The following is a 14,776-nucleotide window of genomic DNA, read 5'->3' as shown; positions in this document are numbered from 1 at the left end:
AACAGTGATGTTTAGAAGATTTCTATTATTGAGCTTCACAATGCAGATTTTTCACATATCATTTTTAAATGTGTTTTGACAGATATGGTCAATGGGATCCCTTGGAAGTAAGGCAGAATATATATTCAAAATATTGTTAGAATCTTTCTCTTTTGTGCACAAAGCGTCATGGTACCCTGACCTTTTCTGACTGTTTTCTTGATGATGTAAAACAGAGCCACCGTTCCCTGAGTCATTTGTATGAAAAGAGCAGATGTCTAGATAAAGCAGGAAAGAAAGGGAGTGTGGGAGTGTGAGTCCTTTCCTGAGGGATCCCACTTTGATCTGAATGGCTGAGGTGTGCTGCCACCTGCCTAAGGGGGGCCGGGGAAGTGCTGCTCCTCACAGCTGTGCCACTGAAATCAGACAGACCGCCCTTCCTGGTTTGGAAGGAAAGGCAGGACTCAAAGGGCAGCAGGGACTTGCGCATCCAGGTGATCACGCCTCCCTCACTGCCAGTCGTGATCACATTCAAGTTCTGGGCAGCACGTGTCCTCCAAACCCAGGTGGGGCTGGGGTCGTCAGCCAGGCTGGCTGTCACAGTCTGCCTTTCTCACAGGGCTTCCAATCGGGGACTTGCTCCTCTCTCCACCTCCCCCCCACTTCCCGAGGTCTCCCACTCTCCTCTCTTCTGTGACAAGTCCCCCTTCCTTAGCAGGTGGCCTCGGAGTGGCATGACACAACCCCTCAGGGAGCATGCCACCAGAGCGGGTTGGGAAGAGCAGAGAGGCCCCCATGGCTAGCTGAATCACCAAACTGGGCATCGGGGCTCCAGTGTTGGGACTCCTGACCCCGCGGTCTCGGTGGGCCGGCAGTCTTGGTCCGCCCTCCAGCCTCAGTCTCCCTGGGAGCATGAACCTTGCCTGTCATTCCGTGCTCCTAGAAGCAGCTGTTACTGTCGGCCCGCTGAGCCTGGGAAAGGTTACCGCGGAGGGTAATCTCCCGTATTTGGTCTGTGTGCATGTGTGTGACCGATCGAGAAGGGAGGGTGCGTGCCTCTCTTTTGTACCCAAGTTATTTATTGCATTTGTCTTACGACTTCCATTTAGAGCTAAATAAACTGCAAAGTAGGTTATTTAAGCTGGATCTTGGATGTCTTCAGCAAGTGGGGAAGTGGGCGGTGAGGAGGAAGAGTGATGGAAGGCTGGGCAGAGGAGATTCAAAGAAAGGGGCCGAGAGGAACCAGACGTGGCTTTCTCCGCTTTTCAGATGGGTGAGGCATGGGTGTGCTGTGTCTTGTCCGCGGGGTGCCCTTTTGCCGGAGGACTTTGAAACGCTTTCTCTGTCTCAGGCATTTGGGAAGCAGCCTCCTGGGGACATAAAAATCTTGAGTTACCATTTATGGATAAAAAATGTAAGACATGCCCTGCACTTTGCACGAAGTCTGCTGTGATCTTACCCCACCTGGAAAGATAGCACCCCACCTCTTCACCTACCTGACCTAATCACATCTCTTCCCTATGTGCCCTGATCTTAAGCAGCCTCATAGAAGGGAGATGCATAAGGGAGAACATGTCCTTAGAACATATTATAGCCACTGAATCTAAATGAGGTCTCAGGGGGTCTCATCTCCACAGAGCAGTGTCCCTCCCGCCAGCACGTGCCTGTCTGTGTGCCTGTCAAGCTCCCAACACCCTGCAGGCCTGGGGAGTTCTGTGTCATTTCCAGAGACTCTTGGTCGATCAAAATCACTCATGAATTCTCTTTTGCGGAGATTTGATAAAGGGTCTTTTCTTGAGTACCAGAAGTACTGTACATAATTCATAACATGAAACGAAATGAAGTAGAAAGAGCGAGAAAAGATAATAACTGGGGAATTAAAAGTTTTCAGCTTTGTTACAAGCTGGGAGAATGAGTCAGCAGCACATATGTCTTGAAGGAAAGCGTTGCACAGAGCTAGGTTTGGGGTGGGGGCCCAGGGGTTCCGAGATGGAGGAAGAAGGCTGCCCAGGACTCAGAAGGAGGGGGTGTGGAGGAGGTGGGTGAGGGGTAAGGAGGAAAGGGGCAGATTGTGAGTGGGGGCGAATTCCAGCCCTGCCCTGCCTCTTCCCCTCGCCTCTAAGGAAGGAGATATCCTGGGGCCTTAATCATCTCCCTATCTCTCATTCCTCTCCTGGTTTAATTAAATTCCTGTTCTAATTTGGAAGAGCTTGCATATCCTTTTCTGCTGTAACAACAAATCTCTTTTATGAGACCCACCCGGCACTTGGGAGCTGTGACCTCTGTGGGGACTTGATCCTCTGTGGCTTTTGTGGTCTTGGTCAGCTCAGTGATGAGCAGAGGTTGGCTTGACAGAAGGGGGTTATCTTGCTGTTGTCAGTCATCTTGTTTCCCGTGGCCACAGTCTGTGCCACATCCCCTGACACCACCTGGAGTGAAACCTCTCCTCCCATCCGTATGTCTTGACATCTTCCTCATTCCTTACTTTTACTCTTGAAGGACAAAACACACTTTGTTGGAATCTCTGGATACTCATCCATCAGCCTCTGGTGAATTTCCCTTGTAGTTCAGTTGGTAAAGAATCTGCCTGCAGTGCAGGAGACCCGGGTTTGATTCCTGGATTGGAAAGATCTCCTGGAGAAGGCAATGGCTACCAACTCCAGTATTCTTGCCTGGAGAATCCCATGGCAGAGGAGCCTGGTGGGCTACAGTCCGTGGGGTCGCAAGAATGGGACACAACTTAGAGACTTAAACTACCACTGGACACTCGGTAGTGCTGAAAAGAGAGATGAAAAACAAACATGTGGATAAAATGACTAGCTACCAGGACTTCGCTGATGGTCCAGTGGTTAAGAATCTGCCATCTAAAAGTAGGGGGCATGGGTTCGATCCCTGGTCAGGGAGGTAAGATCCCCATGCCTGCCACAGGGTAACTAAGCCCAGGCACTGCAACTACTAACCTTGCAAATACTGATCTCATGTGCCACAACTAAGATCCACTGCAGCCAAATATAAATAAATGAATAAATATTAAAAAAATATATACTAGCTACCATTTATCATATACCTACTGTGTGCCAGGCCCTTTACCTACATTGCCTGTAATTCTTACAGTAGCCTTGAAGTTGACTGATCGTTCTTTGTTTTACAAATGAGGCAGCTGAGACACAGAGAGGTTAAGTGACCTGCCCAGAGCTGTCCAGCTATTCAGGTAGAAAGCCTGGATTGGAACCTAGTGTTACATCACTGGAAAAGCCCACTCTCCACTGTTCCCTGCCACCATCAGTTAGAGCAGGTTGGCAGAGGAGGTGGTGGGTGATTGGACCGTTCAGTTCACCTTAATTTACACAACAGGCTTTAGACAGCCTCCTTATTGCCAGGATGGTAGAAGATAGTGTGCCTGCTTTTGAGGAGCAAAGACAGACCTGTGTTCAGTGGTTGCTCTGATGAAGTGTTATCATTCCTTCCAGTCTTGTCAGCTGAGTGTTGTGGGGGTGTATAGACAGTGGTCATGTTCTGTTTGAGGGCATCAAGAAAGGCTTTGCAGAGAAACCTTGTAGTGGCTTGCTTGGCAAAGGGATTGTTCAGTGGGTTCAAGGGACAGCAGGGAGGCTGGAGCATTTCAGGAGGGCATGGAGGAAGAAGGGATCAGAGAGTCACTGGGACTGGATCCCACTGGGCCTCAGTGGGTTTTATTTCACACTTGATGGGAGGGGTCTTTGAAGTATTTTCAGCTGATGAGTGAGACAATTTGATATTTGTTGAAAGATCACTCTGGCTGCTGTGTGGAGAACTGGCTGTGGTGGGCAGAGGTGGAGGTGTTAGAACGATGGTGAAGTGTTGGATGGTCAAGCTGGTGCTTATCAGATTGGGATGGATTTTGAAGGTAAGAGCTGGCAGTCCTTGCTGATGGGTTGAATGTAAGGTGAGAGAGAAAGGCAGGGACCAGTGATGACTCCTCAGCTATGAATTAGTGAATTAACAGTGATACAGTTTCCTGAGACAGGGAGGCTTAGAGAAGGGGTGGGTTGATTGACCCAGTGTCAAGAGTTCAGCTGGGGGTATGTTAAATTGGAGATGTCTGTTTGATGCATCTTTGGTATCCAAGTTACTGATGTCACGATGAGTGAGTGGTTAGATGCATAAGCCTGGAGCAGAGAGGAGAGGGGCAGAACAGGAGATACTCACTTGAGAAGCATTGACTTATTAATGGTTTTAGAGTTATGGGATTGATTGGCCAATGCCCCACAGGGAGAAGGTATAGCTAGAGAAGAGAATTAAGGACTGAGCTCTGAGGAACTGTAGCTCAACGTGTATTAGCCCAGCAGTGGGCCTATTACTGAGACCTTAAGAACGTCAGGGTTTTCTCTTGGAGCGATTTCTTTTGGAATTTAGCCGAAATTTAATATTATTACTTCTCCTAGGAAGTTACCAGGATAATAGCATGCTCTGGGGCCAGTTTATTGATTATGGCAGGGACTTCTTTACTGTAGGGAAGGCAAACAGGAGTTACCAGGACCAGCCAGTGAGCTGGTATAGGACAGATAACAGTTCCAGGTGTAGAGAAAGCTCTTCAAGTCTGTCCTGGTTTGGTTCTTTTTCCTTTTGTCTGCTCCTCTTTTCCTGTAAAAAGTATGTTTTCCATCAAGATGATGTTGCTTGTAGAGCTGGGTTTTTGTTTCTGTAGCTGAACGCCTTTTCATCCAGCAGACTTTTATTGAGGGCCTACTGTGTGTCACTTCACTGTGTGTTAGACACAGGCCAGGTGCTGGAAGGCTCCCTTTTCCAACACAGGGCTTCCCTGACAGTTTCTTTGCTGCCCTCAGGCATCTGCTCTTTCCCAGTTGGTCTCAGTTTGTTTACACTCATTACTTTATTCACCTGTACATCATTATTCATACCCGTTACATCATTGATTATTAGTTACAGCAGCTACTAAATCTCTTAAGCATTCTTCTGTTTCATTTTTCCTTACACCCCATACTTACTTCAGCGATAATCCCTGTTGGTTCTACAGTCCCTGTTTATCCAGATTCTGATCTCCAGTCCTGACCACACCCTGGCCCAAGCTCCCACATCTCATGTGGAAGTTACTGCAGTGTCTCCCTGAGTGCATCACTGCCCTAGCGCAGGTAAATCAGGGCATGTCTCTCCTGCGAGGAGCCCTCCAGGGGCTCCTCCTCTCTGGCTGAGTGGAAGCCAGAGCTCTTGCAAGGGAGTCACAGGACCCTATACAATCTGCTCCTCTCCTCTTCCACTCTTCCCCCTTCTCCCCCTCCCTCATCTCCTCCAGCCATAGCAGTCTTCTTGCTGCAGACGCGTCGAGCACACACCTGCCTTGGAGCCTGGCCGTTGTGCTGTGTTGCTGAGGTGCCTTCCCCAGAGGTCCCTCCTCGGATCTTTTCTCAGTGAGTCTTTTCATGACCATCCTATTTAAGGTTGAATTTTCCCTTCCCGGTAGTCTCTACCTACTCTTCCTGCTTTCTTTCTATCCAGAGAACTTCATCTTTTACCACAGCATGTATTTTTCCCATTTATTTGTCTGAAGACTAACTTACCCATTACAATAAGCCTCAGGAGGCAGGAATTTTGTGTTACTCACTGCTTTGAATAGTTGCTGCTCAGATTGCTGAATGAATAAATGACAGGAGTCCATTATGGAAGGGGGTGTGGTCAGCGCTCTGCATCTGTTACAGTTACTGTTTCCCCTTTGACCATTTCACCAGAACCTCTGCTGACAGGTGGAGTGCTGTTGTGAGAGGGTTGGCTGCCATGAGAGACCTAGTCTGTGGCCGGGAAAGAGCACTCCCATTGCAAAAGCCAACTGGCTGCCACGGGAGAGAGCCATTCGCCCAGGTATCCTCGGTATTATTAGCACTCACCATCCTGTGTTTGAGGTTAGATAAATCCACAAAAGGGCTTATTGAGGGCATATTCACAAAAGCAAGTCCCTCTTTTGATGGCTCACAAGATCTATTTTTATCCATGAAGATAACTGTGGGATCCCTGGCTGGGAGACGGCAGTGGGGGTGGGGGGTGGGTAGAGAGATCAGAATTCCCAAGGGGGTCCTCATGACATCTTCATCCGGGAGCCACAGCAAGCGTCCAGCACCACTGAGCAGAGTTTGACTCTGTGAATGAAGTGACGGTCAGTGACCCTTAAAACTGGGAAGGAAAACCTACTGGCCTTAAGTACTGGGAGACCTCTTGCTTATATCTTTAGGAGTGTTTAGTGTTGTGAAAGGCCAGCGTGAGGCATCACAGCCAACATTTATATAGTATAGATTGTTTGTCAGGCACTGTTCGGTGTACTTTATAGATAGAAATACATTTGATATCCTCAACAAGCCTTTCAGATAGGACTATTAACACCCCCATTTTGCAGTTGAGAAGATCAAGGCCATCTGTTCCCAGAGTCTCTGCCCTTAACCATTTCATTACAGTTGTCTCAAAATAAGTGTGGCTAGTGGGCTGTTTAGGAGAATAGAGAGATTGTTTAATATGCTTACATGTTATGTTTTGATTTGTGATATTGTTGTGGGGAGTAGCTATGTGTGAAAACTGACGTTTTTGTGAGGCATGCATGTGTGAACACTGTAATTACTATTTCCAAGAGAGAACAGATTTTTTTTTTTTTTTAAATTTCACCACTGTGCCTAGCTGGAGACTTTGCTTATGACACATTTTTGGTTTTGAATTTTCATAAGAGAGAATGTTAAAGTAGGGCTGTCCTTTTGATGAAAGTTCTGGAGGGTTTGCGACCCTTGAAGGCTGGTCAGATGCTATTAAGTATTTTTCACCTTTGATCCTCTGTACTAAGGAATTCTTGATTGCCCAGCAAGAATTCCCTGGTGATTCGAGAAGTTAGCTTCCTGTCCTCTCCTGCTTTTGCCTCTGTCTGCCTGGCCTCCATCCCTGGTGATGGATATGTGCTGGCTCCATCATCAGGTGCCCAGGGCCAGAGGGTCGGGTCCAAGGGCACTTCAGGCAGAGAGCGACAATAGAAGACCAGCAACACTTGGTGGATACGAAGTTTGGGGATTGCTGTCCACCCCCCTTCCCCCAACTTTGCCCTGCCCTGTGGGTGACAGATCTAGCCAGCTATTTTTATTCTGGAAGCACTGATTTTAAGAGAATGGCTGTGCCTCTTGTGTTTGCTGGACTCATCCTGGTTTGAAAGGAAGGTCCTTGTGACTTCCATGAGTGGGACCCTATGATGTCCAGCCTTCAAGTCTCATTGCCTTCTGAGCCCTGAGCAGGTGCAGAGTTCCACCTTGACCCTGTCTCAGACCGAGGTCCCATCCGCCCCACCAGAGTGTGGGTCTTTGGGAACCCCACCCCACCTTGGTCAGTCTTCCTTTTGGGGCGGAGTAATCAGGACCCTAAAACCCCACTGCCTTCAACATGACATAAGAACTTCCCACCCATCTTCCAGGCAGGCTTGAGTAACTTCTCTAGCTGAGTGAGCAACCATGGCATTGTTGGGAAGAGGAGCCGAGGTCGGTTGGCTACCCTTTCCTTGGGCTGAGACTGGGAACGGAGAAGGGATGGACCGCTGGGCATGGCCCCGGAGGCAGTAGCTACATCAGACCAGTGGCTTCTCTCTGCACAGCCCTGGCCTCACACTTAGATAGTTAGGCTCTTGATGCCACTTGCTCCTGACACAGGTGAGGCTGCTCCCAAGTCGCTGGAGATGAAATTGGGTCGCCTGTCATGATTCCTGTGGGACGAGGCAGAACTGTGCTTACTACACACCTTGCCCTGCTTTAACCTCCAGCTGGGTCTGGTCTGTCATCCCGGCTGGAGGGAGGCGAGGAGACCTCCCAGGGCCACTCTGGGGTGGGACTTGCCCCTGCCCGCCTCCCTTCACCTAGCGCAGAGTTTCTTAACAGAGTCAGAGTGAATCCTTTCTCTTTATCTAAGTCTAATTTGTTGAACAAGGGGAGGATGGTGATCCTGAACCCCTCCTGGCGTGGGAGAGATGAGAATGGCCCTGTTTGTCATTCTGAGCGTGGAGGAAGGCACAGACAATTATCTGTCTTCTCTTAGAGAGCCGAGAGAGCCTTCTCTCATCCAGCCCTTGTCTGAGGATGGAGCTAAGGAGAGCCGGCTAGAGATGAAGCGAGCGAGGGAGGAAACGGAGGGAAAGGACCTTATTTGAGTGTGTGCGTGCACGCATCGTGTTTGTGGGTTTAACTTAGGAGGCAGTTGGGGGGGTGAACAGAAATTAGAACAAACAGGAAGAAGGAGGCATAACGTGGACAGGAGGGTGGAGAAGAGGCTGCTGAAGAGGCAGTTGGAAGGAAGAGGTCAGGGAGGGAGTGGGGAATGAGGCAGAAGACAGACGGGGCTGAGACGGGGGAGGCTGCACCGTGTTTCCCAGATGCTGACAACTTGCCCTGGAAGCTAAGGTGATGCCTCAGGCAGTGCTCAAACCACAAGCAAAACACGTGCAGGTGAAGAACCCCTTTTATTGTGTTTTCTTTACATTTTAGAAAGAGGAACAACCACCAAAAGAAGAAACACAAGGGGGGAAAAAGAGACAGGGGAAAGAAAATCTGTCATGGAGATATGAAAATTTAATCAACACCCAGTGTTCTTAGCTGTTCAGGAGCAGGCACAGATCTTATTATCTAGGCAGCTATTTCTGTCACCTCTCAGGGCCCCTGGGAGCAGCACCCGTTAGTGCCCGATCCTGGAAGACAGTGCCTGGGGCTCATTGTCCTGGTCTCTGTCATGGGTGGGAGAAGAGATGGTGGTCTTGGGAAACTTCGAGTAGAGAGGGAGGTTGCAGGTTTACCTAAGAGGTATTTATGTACATGGGGATTTTAGTGTAGACTTTCCTCCTGCGGTACTAGATATAAATGTGAGGTCATTTGAGCATTTACAGCCCAATCATATTGCCTTTGGTGTGCAGATATGGACGAGTATATCCCAGTTTGTAGGATGCTCCTTCCGTATGACTTTAAGGCCATCACACCATCCTGTTTCTTTCCATCTTTCTGGTTGCTTCTTTTCCTTTGGGCCCTCATTTCTTCTCACACACTCTTTCCCTAGGGGATATCATTGAAAGTCCCTGGATGATTCTTGATGACTGGAATTTATATTTCTAGCTCAGAACTCTCTTTTGCGCTCCAGGCATATATATCTAATTACCTATTGCCAGCACCATGCTGAAATGGCTTAGATTAACAAGGCTTAAACTGAAGACGTGGTTCCCCCACCCTCCTCTTGTCCCAGTCTCCCCATCCAAGTACCAAAGCCCCACCACCTGTTTAGTGGCACGTGCAAAAGTTTCCTGTCTCCCTCATTTCCTCCCATTTCTTCACCTTCTGTCTCCCATCAAACCCAAGTCAGATGGTTGCTACCCTCCAAACGCATCCCAGTCCTCCATCTCCACGACAGCTCCTCTTGTCCCGCGGCTGTCTTCTTTCCCTGCTGCTGCTGTCCGCTCCTGACGGTCTCCCCAGGTTTTTCTCTTGTGTTTCTTCAGTCTGTTCTCTGCTCCACAGCTGAATGGTGTGTGTGTGTGTGTGTGTGTGTGTGTGTGTGTGTGTGTGTGTGTGTGTGTATTGGCCACATCATATGACATGCAGGATCCTAGTTCCCTGAGCAGGGATTGAACCCATGCCCTCTACATTGGGAGCATGGAGTCTTAACCACTGGACTGCCAGCCAAGTTCCAGAATGATTTTTAAACAATGTGCATGTCCCATAGCACTTTCCTTTCCAAACCTTTTATTTAGTTCCTGTTGCTTTGGAAATAAGACAAAAACCTTTGATGTGATCTGTGAGGCATGTGGCCCCTGCAAGCCTTGGTGGCCCTTACCTTTTGTACTGGGGCCAAGCTGGCCTTTGTCAGAATCACACAGCCCCCAGGTGCACCAACCGCAGGACCTTTGGGCGTGCCATTCTGCACATAATGGAATTTCTTCCCTTGGAGCCCCTACCCTTTCTGGTCAACCCCTGCTTGTCTTTTAGATCTCAGTTTAAGGGCTTCCCTGGTGGTTCAGTGGTAAGAAATTTGCCTATAATGCAGGAGACTTGAGTTTGATCTCTGGGTGGGGAAGATCCCCTGGAGAAGGAAATGGCTACCCACTCCAATATTCTTGCCTGAAGAATCCTATGGACAGAGGAACCTGGCGGGTTATAGTCCACTGAGTCGCACAGAATCAGATGACTGAGCATGCGTTCTTCCTCCTGAGTGTAAGTTCCCTGAGAATAGGGCCCCGTCTGTCCTGCTCACTGTGGTGTGTCCAGGATATGGCACCCGGCTGGCCTGGCCCATTATAGAGGCTGAACCAGTGAGTGAATCTGTGTCTGAACACCTCTGTGTCTGGGGCTTTGATTCAAGCTCGAGGCACGGGGAGTGGGAGGTGAGGCAGGACCTTCAGAAAGATGTTACAAAGTGTCCTTGGCCTAAGGCCCCTTCCTGCTTGACCCTAATCTGTTTTATGTTATGTGCTTGCACACATGTGCATATTTCCAAATAGAGGTTATGTACTCCTTGATGACTGTGCCTTAAACTTAGTGGAAACACTTTCATTGGGTTTTATTTTCTGGAATGTTTTGTCCCTAGATGTGTCTTCCTTCCCTTCCCCATTGGTCTGTACCCCTGGGTTCCCAGTGTGTCCTGTGGTACAAGCCTCTTTCAGTAAGACAACCTAATAGCTGTGTGTTCTCAGCCATGGCTCTTATTCTCTAGAAGATTCAGCTCTCTGCAAAATGCGAATGAGATTATTAATGGTAATAATACCTTGTCTATCTTTCAGGGTTGTTGTGAGGAAAAGATGAGTTCATTTATGTCAAATACCTTGAAAACCATGCAGCTTCTTAAGAGTGTTGGAATTAAGTAAGGACGTTGGGGAGTGATGAGAGATGAGCCATCACTCCTAACTGCAGTGGAAAAGAAGGTTTCTTGGAGGGGTGGGGTTGAGAATGAGCCTGGAAAGATGGTGTTTCAGGCAGGATACTGATAGAAAACAGAAGGTACCTTCAGCTGGAGTTGGAAGAGATTTAATGGAGTATTTAAGAGATGTGGTCAGAGCCAGTGGGTGATATTTAGACCCTGGGGACAGCTTCTGTGAAAGGTCATTTCCACTGCGAGGTCTAGAGGAGCAAGGTGGGGATGGGGGGTGATTGGAGTCCAGTGAGAGCTGGGAGCAGGCAAAGGGGCTACCATCACGGAGGGACCTGGTCCAACCAGAATTGCCACCACAAAGTGCAAGGGAATTGAGAAAAATAGACCACAGCTCTCTCCTCCTGCTGGTGCCTCCTGGGAGAAGTGAGACGGCTAGGGAGCCGGGTAATGAAGTGCAAAGAGGCCAGCTTTCAGGGCACAGAGAAGGGCAGGGGATACACGGGGGTGCTGGTGGTTGTTCAGTCACTAAGTTGTGTCCAACTCTCTGCCACCCCATAGACTGCAGCACGCCAGGCTTCCCTGTCATTCACTATCTCCTGGAGCTTGCTCATGCTCATGTCCTTCGAGTCGGTGATGCCATCCAACCATCTTGTCCTCTGTCATCCTCTTCTCCTCCTGCCTTCAGTCTTTTCCAACATCGGGGTCTTTTCCAATGAGTCAGCTCTTCACATCAAGTGGCCAAAGTATTGGAGCTTCAGCATCAGTCCTTCCAGTGAATAGTCAGGCTTGATTTCCTTTAGGATTGACTGGCTTGATCTCCTTGCCATCCAAGGGACTCTCAAGAGTGTTCTCCAACACCACAGTTCGAAAGCATCAATTCTTCTGCACTCAGCTTTCTTTATGGTCCAGCTCTCACATCTGTACATGACTACTGGAAAAACTGTAGCTTTGACTGGACGGGCCTTGAAGGCAAATAGAAAACAACCGGCACAGGTTGTATGATTTGAGAAGACGAGCACAAGGAGCAGCCAAGATGTCCAGGTGAAGGTAATGGTGTAAGAAAAACAAAGCAGAAAGGCTGGAAAATATTTAGGGATCAGCTGAAGGAATCAACAGGAAATATTCAAGAGGTCCATAACATTGACCAAACCACTGTTGATTATTAGGCTTGGAAGGTTGGGTTTTTATCCTGCCAACAAGGGAAGTTATAGAAGATGTTTCAGCAGAGAAGACCCATTGTGAAACCTGAATTTGGATAAATGTTTTAGGCAGAGGTATGTGGTTGGAGGGAAGCCGCGAGTGACTGAAAGGCTGTTGCAAGGGGAGAGGGGGTCTGGACTGAATGGCAACCAAGTGAGAATGTAAAGTGCTGGATGAACACGAGGACCCTTGGGACTGGATGAGACCTGGATCTGGAGGTTGTCACCAGGCATGTCCGCTGGAGACCCGGGGCCCAGAGAGGCTCCCAGTCCTGCCATTTCTGGGCAGGATCCCTTTGCTTCCCCTGGTACCTCCCTCCCCTCTATCTATTCCCACGCCTGGGGTCTTCTCTTCCTTGGGGCATCTCTGCTGCAGTTGACCACTTGCTTGTTTCTGAAGACCTCTTCTACATTCCTGAGTCCCAGTGGTGTGTTCTTGCTGTAAAACTCAGGAATGAGGGACCGAGGTTTCTGAACCTGTAGGGCTCAGGCAGGGGTGTCCCCAACTGGGTTTCAACCCTTCAGCCACAGCCTGAGGCACTAGCAGCTTTAGCCTCCGAGGAGACCCCAGGGTCTGCAAATGACATTAAGCTTGGGAAGAGATAATGGAGAGAGGATGTTTTCCTCCCCAGCTTTTTCCTTAGCACTTGAATGAATGAGTGCTTTACCCAGCAGGGCCCCCTCCTGTCTTATCTGCTGCCATTTCTGTGTATAATGCCAGTTCTTATTTAACATCTGCCAAGCACAAAAGGTGCATCAGGGCCACATGGAAACAAAGCTGGCGGTGCCCCTGAGCTTAGACCTGAAATCAGACAAACAAGAAAATAAAGCCTCACCCCAGGAGCTGAGGGTCCTAGGAGAGAGAATGGCCATGGGGCGCACTGGCTTGCTTTCTGGTTGTCTTCCTGCCTCTTCTATTCTCTCTTCCTTTAAAAACTTCTTATTTAAAAGATGTTTGTGCTTTTTTTTCCTTTATTTGGGTTTGTTTGGTCAATTATAAGAGAATGGAGGTTAGCTGGGCATTCTTACAGGGGTGGTGTTAAGCAGTAAACAGCCTGGTGTCATAGGGAAGCAAGCCTTAGGAATGAGAGCCCCAAGTGTGGCTGAATATTAGCACATGTTTATGGAATCTAGAACTCATTGTGGTGGGAGGAGCTCTGGGTCAGGGTGGGGAGTCAGTGAGAGATTTGCCTGGTTGCTTGTGTGCAAGTTGTAAGAAAAATTGCTAATGAGCCAATACAAATCATCATCATCATTTATTCATCATGTCATTAAGCACTGTATTTAGCTCCTTTATGCATAATCTTGTTTAATTCTCACAGCAGCTCTATGAGATAGAGCTACTATTAGCTTCAGTTTATAGATGACAAGGCTGAGAGTGAGTAGCTCGCCTAAGATCACACAGCTGCTAAGAGCACAGGTGGATCTCAGACTCAAGGGGGCAAAAACCACGATTGTTGAGGGATTGTTCCACCTGGACATGAGTCCCTGGCAAGAACTCTTAGCTGAGGGGGATGGAGTTAGGGAAGTGTTGCCAGGACAGAGCTCATCTCCACCCTTACTCCACCCCTCTCCCGTGTGCTGGAAGCTGGCCCAGACATACCAAGTGTTCATTTGAGGGATGGTCAAGAAAGGCTGGGTAAAGCCCGATCAATATGGTGTGTAGCAGGCACCTTTCTGAACCACAGTGGATCGTCTTAGTCTAAAAGCCATGGTCGTTTGTTCCCCATGTTGTACAAGAAAATGGGGGCAAACCTTTTTGTCTCCAGCACTACAGAGAGGGTCCATGGCCTGTGCAGACTTCATGAAGGCTAGTCCTCTTTGAGTTCCCACACGTAGAACCAGTTGGAAAACTCCAGCCATTCTTCTTATCCCATCCCAAATCGTATACCAGTAACCTTAGCATATAACCTTGAGAAGTCTCCTTCCAAATGCATATTTGTATAATTGGGGAATCAGCAAAGTGTATGTGAGGAGTTGCTGGGAGATACCCAAGAGCTTATCTTTTTCTACAGCACTTTTCTTGATACCTTGCTCGTTCTGTAATAGAGCCAGGCTCAGAGCACAATATTATGCATCTAAGGTTTTTAGGTTTGGCATGCCAAATATTCTTAATCATTCTTTGCAACAGAGTGAAAAATTCTTGATCCATAGTTACAATAATCTACAGTGCCAAGTAAGATACATCCTCATTCACTTCTTGAGTATCCACAAGACTGCCAGATTGACTGAGGAACTTTTCCAACCTTGAAGTCATGGAGATGTTTTCCTGTCTTATTTTCTGGAGGCTTTTTTGGTTTATTTTCCATATTTAGCTTTCATCTCATTCAGAATTGATTTTTAGGTATGTTGTGAGTGGGAGTTGATTCATTTTTTTGCCTATGGACATACAGTTGACCTAGCACTATTTACTGAAAAGACTATCCTTCCTGGACATGAACTTGAGCAAACTCCAAGAGATAGTAAAGGACAGGGAAGCCTGGCGTGCTGCAGGCCCTGGGATCACAAAGTGTCGGACACTACTTAGCAACTGAACAATCCTTACTTTGTTGCTGTTTGTCACTTTTATCATAAATCAAGTGACCATATACCTATGCATTTGTTTCTGGACACTATTCTGTTCTACAGTGTCTCTTTGTTCAAAATACCGGTTTCTTAATAGTTATTGCTTTATAATAAATTTCAGTATGTGGTAATATAATTTCTCCAAATTTGTTCTCTTTTTTTAGGTTTGTCTT

The 14,776-nt window shown here is 48.0% G+C and overlaps 1 protein-coding gene across 11 annotated transcripts in view; it reads left to right on the top strand.

Annotated features, from left to right (window-relative positions):
- CACNA1E (calcium voltage-gated channel subunit alpha1 E) overlaps positions 1 to 14,776 on the top strand; it is a 338,709-nt gene that overhangs the window by 120,366 nt on the left and 203,567 nt on the right. For 2 of the 11 annotated variants that reach the window (XM_044942764.2, XM_044942763.2), the window contains exon 1: positions 11,887 to 12,113. The exons of 8 other annotated variants lie outside the window; for them this stretch is intronic. The gene's annotated coding sequence lies outside the window, so the exon portion shown is untranslated. Of the gene's footprint in view, positions 1 to 11,672; positions 12,114 to 14,776 lie in introns of those variants that run through there. One more of the 11 variants, XM_044942765.2, reaches the window with a different exon arrangement.

This window comes from Bubalus bubalis, chromosome 5 (assembly GCF_019923935.1).
Source record: "Bubalus bubalis isolate 160015118507 breed Murrah chromosome 5, NDDB_SH_1, whole genome shotgun sequence".
Lineage (NCBI taxonomy): Eukaryota > Metazoa > Chordata > Mammalia > Artiodactyla > Bovidae > Bubalus > Bubalus bubalis.
This window is presented reverse-complemented; position numbering and strand designations above follow the sequence as displayed.